Source organism: Bactrocera tryoni, chromosome 4, assembly GCF_016617805.1.
Source record: "Bactrocera tryoni isolate S06 chromosome 4, CSIRO_BtryS06_freeze2, whole genome shotgun sequence".
Lineage (NCBI taxonomy): Eukaryota > Metazoa > Arthropoda > Insecta > Diptera > Tephritidae > Bactrocera > Bactrocera tryoni.
In genome coordinates, this window is record NC_052502.1 from 1,291,975 (window position 1) to 1,307,996 (window position 16,022).

Consider the following 16,022-nt stretch of genomic DNA (forward strand, 5'->3'; position numbering starts at 1 on the left):
GAATAAGAATAGAAGTGTATGAAAATGAAATTCACTTAAGTCAGGCTGCTTATGTTGAAAGAATTTTGAATAAATTCAACATGGATAATTGCAACACAGTTAGTACACCCTTACCAAGCAAACTAAATTATGATGAACTAAATTCTGATGAAGACTGTAATGCTCCATGTCGTAACCTCATAGGATGTTTAATGTACATAATGCTGTGTACACGCCCAGATTTAACTACTGCAGTTAATATCTTGAGTAGATATGTTAGCACGACACATATTAACAAATGTTAAGACACGCATACTATTACACCAACATTCTCTAGCGCAACATAACATCTCATTATGTTAAGGCATAGGCATCCAACATACATACATCCAACTAATAAAGTCGCTGACGTTGCGGCACGTGTAACTCCAGATCAGCACTTTTGGTCACGTAGCAGTAGCGAGAGATTTAGGGCTAGCATTAAGAATGATAAAAAATAATATTTTTTTAAATAAACCGTTTGTGTTTGATTAACTGATATAGTAGTAACAATAATTCCGAATTATGGCAGTGTTTAAAGAGAGTTCTGAGGTATTTAAAGGGTAGCATAGATATGAAACTTGTTTTCAAAAGAAATGCAGAATTTAAAAATACAATAATTGGATTCGTGGATTCTGATTGGGGAGGTAATGAGATTGAAGATTGAAAAGTACCACAGGGTACTTATTTAAAATGTTTGATTCAAACCTAATATGTTGGAACACAAAGAGGCAGAACTCAGTGACACCCTCGTCAACTGAAGCTGAGTATATGGCCCTATTTGAAGCCGTGAGAGAAGCGCTATGGCTAAAATCTCTTCTTAGCAGTGTTAATATTAATCTGAAAAACCCAATCAAAATCTACGAAGATAATCAAGGCTGCATAAGCATAGCAAATAACCCCTCATGTCATAAAAGGGCTAAACACATAGATATAACATATCATTTTGCACGAGAGCAGATCGAATGTAATACCATTTGTCTTGAGTATATTTCCACAGAAAACCAGCTTGCTGACATACTATTTACGAAGCCATTGCCGACCTCACGAATTGAAGAGTTGCGGAAAGAATTGGGACTAGTGAAAGATAACTGATGAATTGTTCGTCGATACTGTAAACTTTAAGATTACTAAGTTAATTCATTGAAGAATTTTGTTAATTTTAAAATGTTACGTTTTTTTTGAATAATTTGAGTTAATTTGTTTGTCAAACTATATTTGTAAGAGTGATCTGATCGGATTTTATCTGGGTTTCCCCGAATCCTTGCAGCGAATGCTGGATCACTGAATTACTCCCAGAATGCACACCACCCACATTAGAATAATTTTATAATACACCTAATTCTGTTTTTACACGAATTATTTTTACACGAATTTGAAATAACACGAGTAAATACGAAAAAATATTTCTATTTTTACACGACATAATTTGAAATAACACGAATACAAAAAAAACAAAATTACTTTTTTTACATGAATTATTGGATTTAACACGTTTTTTTTTCAATGAATTTTTTTCTACTTAAAATAATTCTGGTGTGTATTCTGAGTTATGTCTATGTATGCGTAATTTCTGTTTAATTTCTGTGTAATTTCTGGAAATGCGGGATTCCCCGAATTATTGAAAAAGTAAAAACGTACATAATGTATTGTACACACAATTTAGTTCCTATTTGACAATTATAATTGAAAGATCGTTAGTTTTTGCTGATTTTTAACAAGTGCTAAGTAAAATAAAGTAGAAGCTCATATAATTTTGGTAGACCAATAACAGGTTAGTTTCAAATATTTAATTTTAGATTTTTGCATTTTTGATTAATAAAATATATTTTGGTAGCCATACCCATGTTTCATAATTCTCCTGCATTAAAAATGAGGAAAGCGATCAGCTTAGATACCAAAATCAAAATTTTAGATCAACTTGCAACGGGACAAGGCGCAACGGTTGTGGGAAATAATTTCGGAATCCATGAAGCTACTGTAAGAACAATTAAAAAAAATGAAACGGCAATTAGAGCATCAGTATGTTCTGGAACAAAATTAAGTGCAAAGTCATCATCGTATGTAAGGGATGTTGTTAAAGAGAAAATGGAAAAAGCTTTGGTAATCTGGATAGAAGACAAATCCCAAAAGAGAATACCAGTAGACGGACTTGCTATCAAGCAGACAGCATTAAGAATCTATAAACGTATCCAGGAAATTGATCCAGATACATCATCTCAGTCAAAACAACATGAATTTTCCGCAAGTACTGGTTGGATGACTGGTTTTTTAAAAAGACACGCTCTCCACAATATAAAAATTAAGGGAGAAACTGCATCCGCTGATGAATTGGCTGCTAAAGAATTTCCCGAAAAACTAAAAAAAATTATTGAAGATGGAGAATATACTCCAGACCAAGTTTGGAATTTAGATGAAAGCGGCCTTTTTGGAAGAGAATGCCTAGAAGAACTTATGTAGCAAAATCGCAGAAAACAGCCGGTGGTTTTAAAGTAGCAAAGGACCGTATTACGTTGTTGTTTTGTTCCAATGCTTCAGGAGAACGTATTCTTAAGCCACTCCTAGTACATCGTGCCTTAAGACCACGTTCCATGAAAAGTGTAGATTTCAATAAATTGCCTGTACACTGGATGGCGAACAAAAAGGCTTGGGTAACCAGTGCAATTTTCACAGAGTGGTTTCAGAAGCACTTCATCCCAGAAGTTAGGCGCTACATGAAAGAAAAATGTCTCGAATTTAAAGTTCTTTTGATTCTAGACAATGCACCAGGCCATCCAGTTTTGGAGCACCCAAACGTACAATTTTGTTTTTTGCCGCCTAATACCAATTCCCTTATACAGCCACTAGACCAGGGGATAATTGCTACGTTTAAAACGTATTACATAAGAAGTTCATTTCATTATGTTGTAGAAAAACTTGATAATTATGAGGAATCATCAGTCATAGATGAATGGAAAAAATTTTCTATAATGGACTGCATTAATCAAGTCAAGATCGCGTTAGATTTATTAAAGCCATCAACTTTGAACTCGTGTTGGAAAAATATTTGGCCAGAATGCGTAAAATGCAAAGATCCTGTTATCGATAATAACGCTGAACTTGCTGATATAATAACAATGGCCAATGCAATCGGTGGGGATGGATTCGATGACCTATCGTTAGCAGATGTAGAAGAATTGTTGGTAGATGAAAGCTTGAGCGAAAATGAAATTATCGAATTCACCCTTGAGACTCGTTATGATAAAGAACATAGTGACAGTGACGAAAGAGATCGTCCAATTTTGAAAGCATCTCTAATTAAAGAAGGTCTTGATCTCGCTACAAAATTAGGTAGTCATTTTGAACAACATGATCATGACGAGGAACGAGCTGCCAAATTTCAACGTGAACTGAAATCATTAATGGCATCTTACAGGGAAGTTTATAATGGGTTAACGCGAAATAAAACTCAATCTAAGATAACTGATTTCGTTCAAAAATCTACTGATGTCCCAACACAGTCGGCTAGAAATAATAATGATCAACAAAATCATTCCAGTGATGGCAGTGATATTGTAGTCTTTCGCAAACGTTTACGTTTATTATCAGACAGTGACAATAAATAAAATTGTTTAATGTTTAAATTTTTCTTATGGTTGTACTTTATGTTATTTAAGTTTTTTGGCAATGAATTTCTGATATTATTTTTTTATGAAATCTAAATTTTAATTTATTTTATTATAATTTAGTTTATTTAATAAATTAAAACGAAAATAAATTCTTAAAATAACTACAATAATATTTTTTTTATATTATTTAGTCTAATTTTAACTCATTTTTTGAGGTCTAGAACCAATCTATTATTTTTGTACTTGGCCAGTATCTTTTTTTACACGATTTTTTTTTACACGAATTTCTCGGGAACCATTCTATCGTGTAAAAACAGAATTAGGTGTAATGAGTATGTAATTAATGAATATGTTTTATTAAGTTTATATAAGTTAACACAATATTTTATGAACTTCTACATAAATTCCATTCCCACATTATATGCTACAAACATACAAACCGTTTGCATACTTTGGAGTCCTATTACAACCAAAAGTGCAACTGCGCTAAACGCGCATCCGCTAAATTCTTAAGTGAGCGAAACACGCGCAACCATGTCTTCTCCCCCAAAACCAAATAGCTGCAGGTGAGCGCTACACGCGCAAACCCTTTTAGCTGACCAAGCATCTTTGGTCACGTAGGCCGGCTCAAGCATAGGTTAGATTATAAACCTTAAAGTTAAGTGTAGTTAGTTTTGTAATAAAGCTCAACAGAAGCACATAGTGCTGCTTATAAAAACGCATTGTTTTATTTTTTATGTGGCGCCCGAGCAGGGACCGTGAGGAAAAAATAATAATATTTTTTATACTCGCGGACGAAACCTAAATAACATTTCGTACTCGGCCCCTTAGTACCTTTCGGAAAAAGGACGGGCAGTATCAACCCAGCCGAACGAAAAGCATAAGCTAAATACAAATACATTGAACAAAAAGTGCGTGACGGGGAAATTTAGAAAGGAAAAAAGGAAAGATTTAAGTTAATTCATCAAATACAACCAATACAACAAATACAACTACAAGAGGAAAGATTTAAATTAATTCATCAAATAGAACCAATACAACAAATACCACTACAAGAGGAGAAATCTAAATTAATCACACAAAGGAGGAAACATTATCAACACAGGAAACTGCAAATGATATTTATATCTCTCTTTTTCCTGAACTTTATTTTAAGCGATGGTTCGGTTGAGGTGTTAGATTACACTCAGTCAGAAATCGTAATGATGGAGGAAGGAATTGGCAAAATTCAAACAGGAACATACCGGATTATCCACATGACAAACATAACAGAATACTCTACAATATTACGATAACAGACGAAATCAGTAATATCAACATAACAATTAATAACATTTTACCTAAATACAAAAACAAAAGATCACTAGACTACATAGGATCAGCCTGGAAATGGATAGCTGGCAACCCCGACCATGACAATTTAATAGCCATCAACAGCAAATTTAAAGAAGTAATCGAGAATAACAACCAACAATTAATAATCAACAAAACATTTTAGAAAGAATAAACAATATAACAGAAATTAGCAACTCAATAATAAAGTCTCTAGGAAGTAGTAACGAATTTCAAACCGCCCTAATACTTAAATATAAATTTAAAATTGACATAATCAAAGATGAGTTAGAAAATATTAAAAGAGCAATTCATTTAACTAAAGCAAACATTATTAACTCAGTTATTATTAACAATCAAGAAGCGCATAGAATAAATAAAATTTTTATCGGAGAGAATCTGCAATTTGGTTCGTTAGAAGAATCTCTGAATTTTGCAGATGTTCAAATTGCTGTAAAACAAAACTTACTAATTTATATGATAAAAATACCGAAAACCGGTAAAGAAATTTGCAAATCTATTATAATTAGATATTATAGAAAAAGATTGTAAAATAATAAATGAAATACAAATTTGCAAACAAACCCAAATTGTTAATTTGGAAAACGAAAATTGTCTAAAAAATTTAATAAGGAATAAACCATATAAGTGCACCGTAACAAATACGGAACATGTTAAAAATATTGTAGAAATAAATAATGGACTAATACTTTTAAATAATTTCGAAGGAAATATTACTGCAAATAATAATACTAGAAAATTAAGAGGATCATATTTGATAAGAATCTTTAATGAAACTATAAGAATAAATAACATGAATTTTACAACTTTAGAACAACATAGTGTAGAGAAACACCGAACTCGTGTGCACAGTCAAACACTTATATATAATAATACAAAACTTTATTGTGAATATAAGAAAAATGTTACACTTATTCAACTTTACTGGGTGTTCTCAAATATTTCGTTTATGTTGCTCACTCGCTGACGGTTGCTCGTTGACTGTGCACACGAGTTCGGTGTTTCTCTACAGTTCAGAAGTGGGATGATAAACCCATACACGTCTACAAACATAGTAAGTATATGTATGTGCGTTGGTAAAGGGCTATAGGCACCGGCAGATATATATACACGATACGTAAAAACGATACGATGGTGAAGATCAGTGATCTGAAGGTGGAACAACTGAAGAGGTTGCTACGGGAAAGGCAATTGGCGACGACTGGCACGCGAGACCAGTTGTTGCAACGTCTTAGCGCATATGAGGAGTCCGACGAGGTGGACATCCAAGAGATCAACGTTACGGAGGAGTCATCCGAGATATCAACGGTGACACAACTGCAGAAGGAAATGGAGCAGTTACGCGAAGTGATGGTACAGCTACTACAAGCACAAAATAACGGCACTGGTACAGCCAGCACGCAAGAGGTACAAACGGTACAAAACGCAGCTAGCAATGATAGCGCAGTCGCAGTCAACGGCGGCGCAGGCGTTCAAAGTCATGCCACTGACGCTATTTCAACGAACGACGACAGCACGGTGGCAACTAACAACAACGTTACAACACGCATTCAAAGCAATGGAATTATTTCTGCGAACGGGAATATTTAAACGAACCGGAATATGCGACATGCGTCAGTAAAAGAACTTGCAAATACCCTGCCGAAATTTGATTCAACGAATAACGCAAGCATTACGTTAATACAATTTATTGAGAGAGTCGATCGAGTAGTTGAAGCATATACATGGGACGAGAGATTTTTATTGTTAGCTATTTACACAGGTTTAAAAGGAGTTGCACGTATGTGGTTGGATGCATCACCCACATTACACACAACTTGGGAAAATTTTGCTGATGCGTTACGACACGAATTTGGTTCAGATCGAGACGAGGCAGAAATTCATTTCGTGATGGCCAATGCAACGAGGAAGCCAAAAGAAATCGTAAAAGAATATTGTTTTCGAGTGGCGGCACTAGGTATACGTTACAAACTGAGTGAGGCAGCCATTATACGTTATGCAAGAGCTGGGTTAAAACATAGAGAACTCCAACAAAGCATTGCAGCAATGAAGTTTACAACAATGAAGCAGATGAGAGACGCCATCGAGGACTATTTCATTAATCGCGGAGGGCTAAGTGAGCCACAAGTACATCAACCAAGTAAGCGAGACAACAATAACGAAAAATATGCTGAGTCAACGAAACAAAATGGTGAATTTAAAGCACAATTGAAATGCTACAATTGCAACGTACCTGGACACTTCGCCAACAAATGTCCATTGCCGCAGAAACGACATCGCTGTACAACGTGTAACAAAGTTCATCCAAACGGAGGAAATTGTGAGAAGACGACAGTAACGTTACGACGACTTGGTGCAATCAACCTTGACGAATGTTTCAAGAAGTTAGTTTACATAAAAGCGCAACCGTATATCGCATTCATCGACACGGGCAGCCAATGCAGCATCATTCGTAGGTCAGTAGCCAAGCGCATCGACGATAAAGCCGTAAAATGCTGCTTACAAGTAAAAGGCATTTGCGGAGGGGTGCGTACGTTCACGGAGGCTATTACCATAGACATCACCATCGACGGAATCAACATCGAGACGCAAGCCTACATCGCTGATGACGAGTTACTAGAACAAGACGTTTTAATAGGTCAAGATGTTATCATCAATGCAAACACTACGCTGAAAATTGAAAATGGTCGCACAATATTCGGAAGCAGACGAGCAGTACAGACAATGGTACTAACTGAGAGCAATTTTTCCAAATTAATGTCCAATTTTAGCAATGAAGCAGAACGAAATAAGATACAAAGTCTTCTGGCAAGCTATGCCGATGTTTTCTCCAGTGGGCTGAAAGATATTGGCAAAACTGACGTAGTTCAAGCTAGCATCGAACTTGAGAGCAATCGCACCATATTTCAAGCGCCTTATCGTATCCCAGAACCGAAGCGTGATATTGTCAACAGGATGGTTGAGGAGTTGCTTGAGCGTGATATTATCACGAAATCGACATCCGAATACGCAAGTCCCGTGGTCTTAGTCAGAAAGCAGAATGGAAGTGATCGGTTATGTATCGATTATCGACGAATTAATAAGGTAACAAAGAAAGAGAATTTTCCAGTCCCGAATATTGAAAAACGGCTACACGAAGCGAAACGTTTCCGATACTTTTCGTCACTCGATTCGAATAGTAGGTACTATCAGATCAAAATGGCACCCGATAGTAGGAAATACACCGCTTTTATCACGACGGACGGTCTATATGAGTTCAAACGCATGCCGTTTGGTTTAAAGAATGCACCAGCTGTGTTTAATAGACTCATGGCAGAAATCCAAAGACGGGTGGAGACGGGCGACATGCTGCATTATATGGATGACATCCTAATCGGCAGCAATTCTTTCGACGAAATGTATACAAAGCTTTCTCGTATACTCCAAGTACTACGTACCTGCGGACTCACATTGAACGTCAACAAATGTGAGTTGTTCACGCAAACAATAACGTTTTTGGGACATCAGCTAACTCCTGAAGGCATGAGTCCGGGCAACGTCAAAACCAACGCTATCGTAAATTTTCCACAGCCGAGAAATGTCACTGAAGTACGAAAATTCTTAGGTCTCAGTGGCTACTTCCGAAAATTCGTCGCTGGTTATTCCATTATTTCTGAACCATTACGCAAATTGCTACGCAACAACACCGCATTCGCATGGGGACTACAGCAAGAGTCAGCGTTCAACGAACTCAAAACCGCATTATCATCGAAACCAACCATGGTCAACTACCGCATCGAAGCCGAACACGAACTACATACAGACGCAAGCTCTATCGGCCTTGCAAGCGTTTTGTTGCAAGTCGAGAATGGACAACTGCACCCGATCTCATATTTTAGTCGCTCTACTACAGACAACGAAAAACGTTTCCATAGCTATGAACTCGAAGCATTAGCGATTGTGGAATCATTGGAAAGATTCAAATACTACGTATACGGAAAGAAGATCAAAGTTATTACCGATTGCAACGCTTTACGAACAACGATGGAAAAGCGAGAGCTTATACCACGCATTGCCCGATGGTGGTTGAGAATCCAAGAATTCGACATTGAAATTCAACATCGACCAGGAGCTCGTAGGCCCATGTCGATGCGTTGAGCCGTGCACCTTATGAAGATGCACACGAAATAGATGCCGCTGATCTCAAAATTTCCAAGATGATTATCGACCAGGCAGATTGGTTGTTTAGTATTCAGCTACAAGACGAGAAAATAAGAAACATCGTTAACGAAATACAGAATGAGGTGAAGCCAGAATATCCCGACTACGTTGTTGAACTGGGACGCCTATATCGAAAACACGACAACAAACTACTATGGGTTGTTCCAAAGCAATTAAGGTTCCAAATACTGCACGAATGCCACGATAAGGCAGGCCATATGAGCGTTGACAAAACAATAAAACGAATTCTCAATCTCTTCTGGTTTCCTCGAATGCGCAATTACGTAAAGAGCTACATCAACTCATGTGTGGGTTGTGCTTTAAATAAAACCTCTGGCGGATGACGTGAGGGTCGATATCACTACGACAACGTTAAGCCAATACCGTTCACGACAATACACATTGATCATTTGGGTCCGTTCCCAAAAAGTTCAAAACGCAACGAGCATGTGTTGGTGATTGTAGATTCATTTACCAAATTCACAATCCTACGAGCAGTCAAGAGTACCGCAACAAGCCATGTAATTCCGGTATTGCTTGAGATCACGAGCTATCTAGGAATGCCTGAACGTATCATATCCGACCGAGGAACGGCCTTCACTTCAAAAGTGTTCCAAAAGTTTTGCGATGAAAACAACGTCAAACATATTCTCAACGCAGTGCGGACGCCACGCGCTAACGGACACGCTGAACGAGCAAACCGCGTCATCCTATCCATGCTACTACCTTCTACTGATGACGAAAGACGATGGGACGACAAATTACGTCAAATACAATGGAGCATTAATACCATCCCGAATAAAACCACAGGTTGTACACCATTCCGACTACTTTATGGGTACGTGCCTCGAGACATCCTGCAGAATCAACTTATCCAGGCACTTCAAGACGATGATGTTGACCTGATAAACGACACCGACCTACAGCAACTACGAGTCGACACAGCTCAACGAATAAACGACGTAAGAGCACAAGCCAAGAAGCTATATGACGCAAAGCATTATCAACCGAAGACGTACAACGAAGGTGATCTCGTATTGACTACAAACGAACCAATAAGCTCCGGTACATCACGTAAACTAGAACCACGATTCAGAGGACCATTCATCATCACCAAAGTCCTGCCAAATGATCGTTATGTAATTGAAGACTTACCTCATGCCGAGCGAACGCAACGTCACTACAAAGCCGTATTTGCATCAGATCAACTTAAAACTTGGTGCATGTTACCACCAGATGATCCAGACGACATAGACAACGAAGATGAGAGCACCATGGGCGAGGGCGCCACATTGGGTCAGGAAAGCCGACTGTAAGCGATGGCAACTCTGTTGCCCATCAAGTGTCAAATAAAATAAAGCAAGTGGCAGCAACCAAAGACACAGTCAACGAGCAACCGTCAGCGAGTGAGCAACATAAACGAAATATTTGAGAACACCCAGTAAAGTTGAATAAGTGTAACATTTTTCTTATATTCACAATAAAGTTTGTATTATTATATATAAGTGTTTGACTGTGCACACGAGTTCGGTGTTTCTCTACAATAGCTTGAGACCACTGCCTGCTGTAATCCAACATTCAAACTCAAATTCAGAGTTCGAGGAAGTTCTATCCTTAAAACTTATGAAAGAGCTTAATATAAAAAACATTAAAAAAATAAGTTCTCTGAATCTTTTAGTGAAATCCAGTTTATTCACTCATTTTGGGCTATTAGCCCTAGTACTTAGCATAATTGCAATTTTCAGATGCAAAAAGCGCGTAAAGCCTGAAATAATTATTAGCAAACCGGAATCATTTCAAATGCCAGTAATTAAAAGGACGCAGCATAGAAGTCTTAACGACATCCCATTTTTTTAATTAATCAAGCGGGGACGCTTGATATTTCGGAGGGAGGAGTTAACAAAATATTTTATGAACTTCGACATAAATTCCATTCCCACATTATATGCTAGAAACATACAAGCCGTTTGCATACTTTGGAGTCCTATTACAACCAAAAGTGCAACTGCGCTAAACGCGCATCCGCTAAATTCTTAAGTGAGCGAAACACGCGCAACCATGTCTTCTCCCCCAAAACCAAATAGCTGCAGGTGAGCGCTACACGCGCAAACCCTTTTAGCTGACCAAGCATCTTTGGTCACGTAGGCCGGCTCAAGCATAGGTTAGATTATAAACCTTAAAGTTAAGTGTAGTCAGTTTTGTAATAAAGCTCAACAGAAGCACATAGTGCTGCTTATAAAAACGCATTGTTTTATTTTTTATGTTATATGTTATTTTTGAGGGGGCGTGTTGGAATACCCCTATTCCTTTCTACAAAAACAACAGTGACCAACACTTATTCAAGCATTTAAGTATTCCATGAAATGTATACTACGGTACATTTTTCCTTTTTCTATACTGAGTGAGTTAAGTTGTGGTGCATATAAAACATAAAATACAACATGGAAATAACTAAAACTAGAAACAAAGCTTGTGTTTTTAATATATAAATAATCTGTTGGCAGCTCTGAGAGCTACCGTTCAGACGTGTATGTTAAGAACGCTCCGTTAAAAAAACTAAAAAAAAAACTAAAAATTAGTGAAAAATTTATTAAATCATAAGTGAAAATCAATAAGTAAACTCATAAGTATAAATTATTTTCTTCTGCCCTTGTTGCACAACAATAGTGATCTACTCACGTCTGATTAACATTTATAAGTGCGAATACATTAATACTCAACATGCCACCTAAGAAGCAAGTTGATACTAGCACTTGCGGTAGCTGTTCAGAACCAGTACGAAAAAATACAAAAGGTCTAAGATGAGCATTATGTCAGAAATGGTACCACGTTGAATGTCTGAAACTGAGCAATGTAGAATTTAATGTCATTGCTACTAATATCAAAAAACATGATGTACAGTGGAGATGCACCGTATGCAGGGAATTTGAGGTTAGTGTTAGAGACATCGTTATTACATCTGACGAGGAGCCCGTTATTAGCGGAGATGACAGAATAGATAAATTCGAAACAATTCTCAAGAAGCAATTCGAACAATTTTCCCAAACATTCAATAACAAATTTGATAATTTTAAACAAACCATCGGGGAGAGTATCGCTGAACTCAAGAAAGAAGTAAACAAGCTTTCCAAGCAGAGCGTTGCCATTGAAAAAAACTATTCTAACTTGAGTGACAGGATCACCTCCGTAGAAAACAAGCTCAACTCCTACAGGAAAGCATCATCTCCGAAAGACATCATGAGGGAGATGAACCATCGAAAAAGGCGAGAGAGTAATGTCATTGCCCTTGGCATCACCGAATCTACATACTAATGCTACTGGTATTGAAAGACTGGAAGCCGACAAAATTTCGCTCTCGGCAATCTTACCCCCCGAAATCTCTGCCAAGATACCTCAATTCAAGATTCGAAGACTTGGTCGTCCGGCAAGCGGCCGTACACGTCCGCTGCTCGCCGAGACTCGTTCAGCGACCGATGCTAGGGAGATTTTCAAGCTTAACCAACGTGATGGAATGACAATTACTTTCAAATCTGATCAGACTCCAGCAGAGCAGTCCCTTCTCAGTGAGCTACGATCCGAACTCGATACTCTTGGAAAAAAATGGTGACACAAGCTAAACCATCAAATACATTCGTGGAGTACCGCAGATAGTGAACAAGAATTTTCGTTCGATCAGTAAGAAAAATAAACCTGAAGACCCCTCAGATTTATTACCAAAACATCAGAGGCCTTCGGACAAAGCTGTCTAAGTTTATGACAGTATCAGCGGCTAGTGGTTATGATCTACTCTGTATCACTGAGTCGTGGTTAAACTCGTCAATTAATGATGGCGAGGTGACTGATAGCACTTATACCATTTTTAGCAGAGATAGAGATCCCATATGCACTGGCCTAGATCGTGGTGGTGGCGTCTTCATCGCTGTCAAACGTCATGTCCATGCTGATTTAATTACCACAGATGAAAGAGATTTCGAATTGGTATTCGTAAAAATCAAAGGTACTGTACTTGATATTATTGTTGGATGTGTATAAGTACATGCCGCCTCTTACAACACTAGAAACTTATCGTAAACTACTTACAACTCTAAACTACATAAATGTGAAATACAATAACGCAAAGCTAATAATCGTAGGAGACTTCAACTTGTCAAGCAGCACCCCCAGAGCCGATTGCGAAAGATTTGTATACGATGGACTTGCTTTACTGGAATGCATCCAAATAAACAACATAAACAACCTCCAGAACAATCTTCTGGACCTCTGTTTCAGCAATTTTGAGGGTTACGTGGATAAAACTCTACCTCTCGTTCTTGAGGACAAATATCATCCTGCCTTCATCATAAATAGGGCAACCCAAAAATTGCTTTTGCAAGTTGTTTGTCGTGATCGCAATTCTAATTCCAGTTAATTTAAACTAAACTTGTTGTTGCAATTTTTTGCAATTTTAGCAATAAATGCAATATTTTGCAAAAATGACTTTTTAGTGTCAATTTTGCAAATAAATACAATTTTACGAAGCAATTTGAACAATAAATGCAATTTTATGCAAAAATGTAATTTCAAGTAGCCATTTTCATAATTTCGATTACATTTGAAAAATTATCGATACACAAATTATCATATGTCACATCTCTGTGAACAAATGTTTTGAAGTTTACCATATCTAACATAAAATAGCTAATTTTTAGTTGCAGAATCGAGTGAGGTAAATTTATTCAATTTCAATTAAACATTATTTTATTCTATAATTTAGATAATGACGAAAGCAAAACAGCGAAAAACGGACAAATTAGCTTCTTATGTCGCGAAATATCCTAGTTTTAAAACTGATGGCGTCGTATTGTTTTGCAAAGCTTGCAACAAGTCTGTGTCGTCAGAAAGATTATACTCTTTGCAATCGCATGTTGCAAGTTTGGCACATAGTGAAGCGGAAAAAAATCATCAACAAGTACGCAGCCTTTATTAACTCAAACCACAAGTTCCAATCAAAATCAGTTCGCGCAAGATTTATACAAAGCATTAGTTGCATCGGACATTCCACTTTATAAATTAAGGAATGAAAACCTAAAAAGCTTTCTTGGAAAATATGTAGATTTAACTATTCCTTCTGAAACCTCCATGCGTAGAATAGTTGGTGAAATTTCCAATGAAACTCTTGAAACCATAAGATTGCAAATAAAAAACAAATATTTGTGGATATCGATTGACGAGACAACCGACTCGTCTGGGAGATACATTGCTAACGTCGTCTGTGGCATATTGGACGACGTTTTGACGATGCAATTAAATTGTTGGACCCGAAATTTGACAAAACTCGTATTCTTTTATTTTTCACAGACGCTGCGAGGTATATGGTGAAAGCCGCGACTGCTTTAAAGATTTTCTATCCAAAGATGACGCATTTAACATGTCTCATTCATGGCCTCCACAGAGTATGCGAAAAGATTCGCGAGAGCTGTCCAAAAGTCGACCAATTAATCTCTAGCGTAAAAAAAATTTTTGTTAAGGCGCCAAAAAGAGTACATATTTTCAAAGCCACTGAGCCAGAGCTCGAATTGCCTCCACAGCCTATTATCACCCGATGGGGTACTTGGCTGGAGGCAGCTTTTTATTGTGCAAAAAACGCAATTTTTGGAGCAATTTTATTGCGCCAAAAATGAAGTTTTTAGTGCAATTTTTGGGTTGCCCTGATCATAAATTTAAAATTTCAACTCAACTTAGAACATTTTAATCCAGCCACTTACTCATTCAAGAAAGCTGATTACGTCAGCCTCAACGTTTTCTTTCGCCGAGTCAATTGGACGGTACTGTACGCACTGGACACTATTTAAAGTAAAGTCAATTGGTTATACAATACTCTTGAAGTAGGAATATCACAATATGTACCTGTTCACAAAAAATCTATCACTACCTATCCCTGCTGGTTCTCCTATGAACTCATAAACAAGATTAAACTCAAAAAATCAGCTCACACTCAATACAAGAAAAAGGTAAACCGACGCAATTACGTTTTATTCTTTACTTGAATGTGAACGTTTTAGTACTCTAAGGAGGGACTGCAAAAGACTCAGTGCGGAATGTTACAGTAATTACGTATACAAAGTTGAGAACATGGTCCAGTCTGACACCACCGCTTTTTGGAAATTTATAAAAGATAAAAAACAAAATAACATTGATATACCATCCTCAATGTCCTGGATGGGCCAAATAGTTGATACTGGCCCGGGTATTAGCAATCTTTTTGCCTCATATTTCAAGACTACATTTTCCACACATACTAACAGCAATCAGCTCGTTGATGCTAACTCAAATGGATCGTCAACTAACGTTCACAGCTTAGAGGTCCAATACAATGATGTTCTCCAGCAGCTACTCAAATTAAATCCAAATAAAGGTGCCGGACCCGATGGCATACCAAACGTTTTCTCACTCATATTTTTAACTACTCTCTTCAAGCAGGTAGTTTCCCTCGTGCCTGGAAACTGTCTTATGTGAGTCCAAAACACAAAAGTGGCTTAAGATCTGAAGTAACTAACTACAGGCCCATCTGCATCCAATCAGCATTAGCCAAGCTCTTCGAAAAGTTGGTTCTGCCTCAAGTATCTCTAACCTTCAAGGATATCATTACTACAAAACAACATGGATTCGTGGGTGGCACATCAACCGTGTCAAATCTCTACCTGTATGTCAAGTATATACTCAACGCACTGAATGAAGGACAAAAGGTACATTCAATCTACACCGATTTTAGTAAAGCTTTTGACCGAGTCGACCATATGATACTCGTCTCAAAACTCAATAAATATGGCGTCACTGGCACTGCACTGGATTGGCTTAACCCAT